Genomic DNA, 5,861 nt, shown 5'->3' on the forward strand with positions numbered 1-5,861 from the left:
TTTTCCCAATTGGGTTTCCATGTGAAAAATATGTGTGTCATGTGAAATGCTTTTTTCTTGTGATGCTTTGTTTGACCTGTTAAGCACATGAAGGTTCTATGTTTTGTGCCTGTCTATAAAACATATTGAACTCACTGTTGTTAAGATCTGATAGATAATTTTACTTGATTATGCATGAGAATATAATGATACTGTAGTATTGAGCTAAGAGGAAAGCTTATTGAGTGACCAGTTCATGACTGATTGAGCTGTACTGGATGTTACCGATTGCACTCTATTTTACCAATATCCTTGTTTGTCAGTCATTTGGAGTATTTGCGGTCAAACCATTTTTGGACTTTATTTGTGTTTGTACTGCTTCACCCCCCCCCTCTCAGTACCAGTTTGGTACTAGTGGTTCATCATTGAGTTATCACTTTCCTCTCACAATAGCGCTTGTTGCCAGGTTTTCACCAGTTGCTTTTATTGTACCTTTTTTATTTTCTTTTTCTTGATTTTTTTTTTTCTTCAGTGCATTAGACTACTCAAGTGTAGTATTTCTCCAGGTGGATGTTGTTAGTTGGTTCATCGAGCACATCTCCTTCTGAAGTTGTTTGCTAATAGGTGCATAATCCATAGGTTGATATAATGACATAGGGACCTAACCAGTTAGGTTCAAATTTCCCTTTATTTTCCCGATCTTGCTGATTTCTAGGATTTTCTTTGAGTACCAAATCACCAATTTTAAAAATTTGGGGAATGACCTTGTGGTTGTAGTTCCTGCACATGCATTGCTGATATGCTTGGAGATGAGTGTAGGCACGTTGGCATCTTTCATCTAGAAGTTCAAGCTCTTGCAGTCGGTTAACTCGATACTCTTCATTTGGGATTAAACCTTTCAGAGAGACTCAGAGAGATGGAATTTCTACCTCCAAGGGTAAAATTGCCTCTGATCCATAGACCAGTGAATATGGTGTAGCTCTTGTAGGTGTGCGGATGCTAGTTCTATATGCCCAAAGTGCTAGATTGAGTTGTATATGCCAATATTTGCCTACATCATTCACTGTTTTCTTTAGGATTTTCAATATTGGCTTGTTGGATGCTTCTTCCTGACCATTCCCTTGTGGGTAGTAAGGTGTAGAAAAATGATGTTGGATTTTGAATTTTTCACATAGTTCTCATATATCTTGGTTTTTGAAAGGTTGTTCATTATCTGTGACGATGGAACTTGGAATGCCATATTTGCAAATCAAATAATTAAGGATGAAAGAGGCTCTGTTGCTTTGGAATTTGCAGTAGTGAAGCGATAGTAGCCATTGCATCGGCCGCTCTGTTCTCAACCTTGGTATTTTCTTGAAGGTGATGTGTACAAAATATTGTTTGAAATCATCCACCATTCTCTTATATGGTAGCAGCTTGTCCTCCTTTGTCTGATAGTCATCATTGATTTGATTGATGACTAGTTGTGAATCTCTGTAGACTTTTAATTCCGTGATTCTCCATTCTACGGCCATTTTGATGCCTATAACCAATGCCTCATATTCAGCATTGTTATTTGTGCATGGAAACATAAGCCTATATGATCTTGGTATGGTGTGCCCTTCAGGAGTGATGAACAAAATGCCAGCACCTGAGCCATGTTGACTAAATGATCCATCAAAGTATAAGGTCCATTGTGTTGTAGAGATAGAAAGAACGTCTCTGACTAGAAATTCAATCTCCATAGGTTGTTTTCCAAGTAGTGATGCTTATGCTAGTTGATCTGCAATTGCTTGTCCTTTGATAGCTCGTCGCTCTGTGTAGTGTATATCAAATTCACTGAGAATCATGACCCATTTAGCCAATCGACCTGTAAGAGCTGCTTTGCTAAGTAAATATTTGAGAGGATCAATTTTTGCAACTATCTTAATGGTGTGAGTTAGCATGTAGTGCCAAAAATTTTGAAAGGCAAATACCACTGTTAGACAAGCTTTCTCAATGAATGTATAGTTGAGTTCATACCCATTCAATGTCCTGCTGATGTAGTATATAGCTCGTTCCTTGCCTTGTTGATCTTCTTGTGCTAACAATGCTCCCAGTGATATGTCTTTTGTTGAAATGTAGAGAATGAGTGGCTTCCCTTCTATTGGGGGTACTAGAACTAGTGGGTTCATTAAATACTGCTTGATTTGATAAAATGATTTGGCACATTTGGCTTCCCATCTGAATGGTACATTTTTATATAGCAAATGATTGAACGGGAGACTTTTATCTGCTAATTGAGCGATGAATTGCCTAATTGACTGGAGTCATCCTTGTAGAGATCTAAGATGACTGGTGTTATTTGGTGGTGGCATCTCCATAATGGCTTGTACCTTTGCTGGATCTACTTCAATACCCTTAGCTAAAACTATGTAGCCTAGTAACTTTCCTGATGTAACCCCGAAAACACACTTCTTAGGGTTGAGCCTAACTTGGAATTTCTCCAATTTGTCAAAAAACTTTTCTAAGATGTGTAGATGTTCTGCTCTAGTGAAGGATTTACCTAGTAAATCATCCACATAGTCCTCCATGAAGGTATGCATCATGTCATGAAAGATTATTGTCATTGCTCGTTGATAAGTTGCTCCTACATTCTTTAAGGCATGACGTTCTAACAGTATGTTCCCCAAGGACAGGTAAATGCCATTCTATCTTGATCCTCTGGGGCTATCTTGATTTGATTATAGCCTGAAAAACCATCCATTAGTGATAGCATTGCATGGCCTATTGTGAGGTCTACAATGATGTCAGTACTGGGTAAAGGAAAGTCATCCTTTGGACAGGCTTTATTGACATCTCTAAAATCAGTGCATATTCTGATACTGGTACAATGTTGGAAATCCATTCAACATAGTCGATAGGTTGAATGAACCCAACATCTGATAGTTTCTTAGTTCAGCTTTAACCATGAGTGCTACATGTGGATTCATTTTTCGCAGTTTTTTCTTTTTTGGTTTAGCTCCTGGAGTAATGGATAGGTGATGCATGATTAATTGTTGATCAATCCGAAGCATATCTGCATATGACCAAGCAAAGTTGATTTGCTTTTCTATAAAAAATTTAACAAATTTTGATCTTTCTTCCTCTGTCAGAGATTCTGCAAGGTGTATATTTTTGGTTGCTTTTGTAGTACCAATGTTGATTGATTGAGTTGGCTTAATCAATATGGGTGATTGTGCATGATAATGTTCAGGAAGAGTGTCAAGTCTCCCATCCTTTGGTGGCTTTAAAAGGTTTTCACCCTCAGATACATCCTTTATTTTTACTTTTTTGTGATCTGTTGCTGCCATTGATTGGTTTTCAGCAGTATATCCTTTATTTTGTTCATTTTTGCAACTAAGAGACTTGGCACTCCCCTGATTGAAGATTTTGTTACTTTGTTCATTGGTAGAGTCTGTTTCTGGGTTAATGGTACATAAGTAATGGATAATGGATTCGTCATTTGGGAAAATTGGTATATCATGAGTGTCAGGTTCGTCCCAATCTATGAGGTCTAGAAAGACGAGTGGTAAGGAGTCATTAGGTGGATCAAGTTCTACTACTATAAGTGTCAAGACAAATTTATTCTCGTGATTAGTTGGGGTATTAAAGAAATTAAGGATTTCATCGAGGTCTTTGATGGTATCATTTTCCATATAGACTTGCTCATAATATCGCTGCTCATTTTCCTTGGCGTCATAGATATTTTGTGGACCAAATTCTAGTGGTCTAGATTCTGTGTTGTGTTCTTCTTGAGAGATGGGTGTACTACTGTCATTTGCACAAATATCTTCAGTAATGTTAGAACAGCTACCCCAGTCATATTCATTGGAATCAGTCTCAGAGGTATCATCCCAGATTCTAGCAGTGTTGTCAACTAGTATGTTGTAGGATGAGAACAGGTCTTTCATGATTGATACAAGTTTGATAGTTTTCTTTGACTCTGTGTCAGATCCTGCTTCCACTTTTTACATTTGTTCATATATTGTCTCTCCTCGAGGAGGAATGATGTACTCAGGAGGTGATTCTTATTTGTCGGATATTAGTTCTTGAATATGATGTACTTCTGTAGATGCTACCTTCTTTTGAATGATGGGCTTCTCTTGATGTTGCTTTCTTTCTTGATGTTCATGTTCCTTATGTATCATCTTAGTTGACTCTAATAGTGCCTCCTGCCAGGAGTCTTCCTTGTACTTCTTCTTTGTTTTCCACTCAAGTTTTTGTGTGGCACCCTCTTTGGTAGTAGAGTGAGTTCAAAGCCCAATCCTTTTTTATCTTTACTGAATTGTGAAGGAGGGTACAATGGTTTTGTGATGCCTTCCTGACGCTTACCAATAGGTCCTTTGCCATTGTATCCCATTTGTTGCATGATTAAGTAGCCTTTTCCATATAGGTATGTTGGTATAGCTACCTCCATAGTAGCTGCTCTGTCTTCTTCCTCATCTTTGTACAACCAACTAAGGATGTCCTTTTTCTCTGATTCATGTGCTAGAGTGCCTAGTTGAATAAATGTTCCATCAAACTTGGTGATAGGCTGAGTTGCTTGATGTTTTGATGTTGTAGGTAATCCATGAGATTTAGGTGATGTTGGTAAGTTGGCCAAACACATGGGTTCCAAAGAGTACTCCCCCATGCCTTGTTCTTTGATTTTCATTTTATGCGTGAAATCTATAGATAGTGATGTAGACTTTTCTTGCTAAAGATCTGGTGATGAGTCACTTTGTTTTTCTCTATTATGTGGAACCAAGTTGTCTTGGGCTGCCCCCATAGCATTAAAATGTTGAAAAGGATTATGATCTGCTGATATGGAAACTTCCTGTCCATTGTAGGGGAACTTAACACACTGATGATAAGTAGAAGGTATTGCTTGCATTTCATGTATCCAGGGTCAACCCAATAAGATATTGTATGTGAGGTCTATGTCCAAGACTTGGCACAGAGTGTCCCTTTGTATTGGTCCTACTTGAATTGGAAACATTACTGTTCCTTTGGATGATCTTTCTTCATCATCATATGCTTTGATAGTGATCTTTTTGCATGGATCAATAGATTTCTCAGAGAAGCCTAATGCACGGATAATTTTTAAGGTACAGATATTGAGTCTAGCTTCTCCATCTATTAATACTCTTTTGACTCAATGCTTGTAGACCAAGACTTCAATGTGGAGTGGAGTATTGTGTGGATGGCTCAATGAGATATTATCATGTTCAGAAAAAGTGAGGTTTTGAGGCCCTGCCATATGAGCCACCATGGCTTGGAATTTGTCAGCATCCAGATCTTGAGGTACATTTGTTTCTAGTAACACTTGTTCTAATATGTCTTTGTGTTTTGGTGAAAGTTTCAGCAACTCTAGTATAGATATTTGAGCAAGAGTTTTGCGTAGTTGACTGACTAGATCATATTGAATTTTGGGTATGGTGTTTGCTGTTGACATATGTCCCTTCAAGACATATTTTTGAGCTCTGGTTGTTATGTTGACGGATTCATGTTCATGCCTATCCTTGATTGTCCTCAGCTGATATGTGATTGATGGTGTTATTGTATATGTGATTGATATGAGCTCCACGTGTATTGTTTGAGGTTGAAGCTCCATCCTTGTTGTAGTTTGGAAGAGGATTCTTGAAGGCTCCATGGTCACCATTTGTCTCGAGACCATCGACCGTTGAGTCGCCTCTATCAATCATGTCCTGAACAATGTTTTTCAGCCTCATGCAATCATTTGTTTGATGACCTTTGTTACGATGAAAATCACAAAAGTGTGAGTCATTCCACTAGGGTGGTTTGATTTGTGGTTCAAAGTTGTTGATTGTTGGTAAATAGATAATTTTGTTTGCCAAGAGTTCTCTGAATGCTAACTCTAGTGATTGCCCCAATGGTGTGTA

This window comes from Cryptomeria japonica, chromosome 2, assembly GCF_030272615.1.
Source record: "Cryptomeria japonica chromosome 2, Sugi_1.0, whole genome shotgun sequence".
Taxonomy (NCBI): Eukaryota; Viridiplantae; Streptophyta; class Pinopsida; order Cupressales; family Cupressaceae; genus Cryptomeria; species Cryptomeria japonica.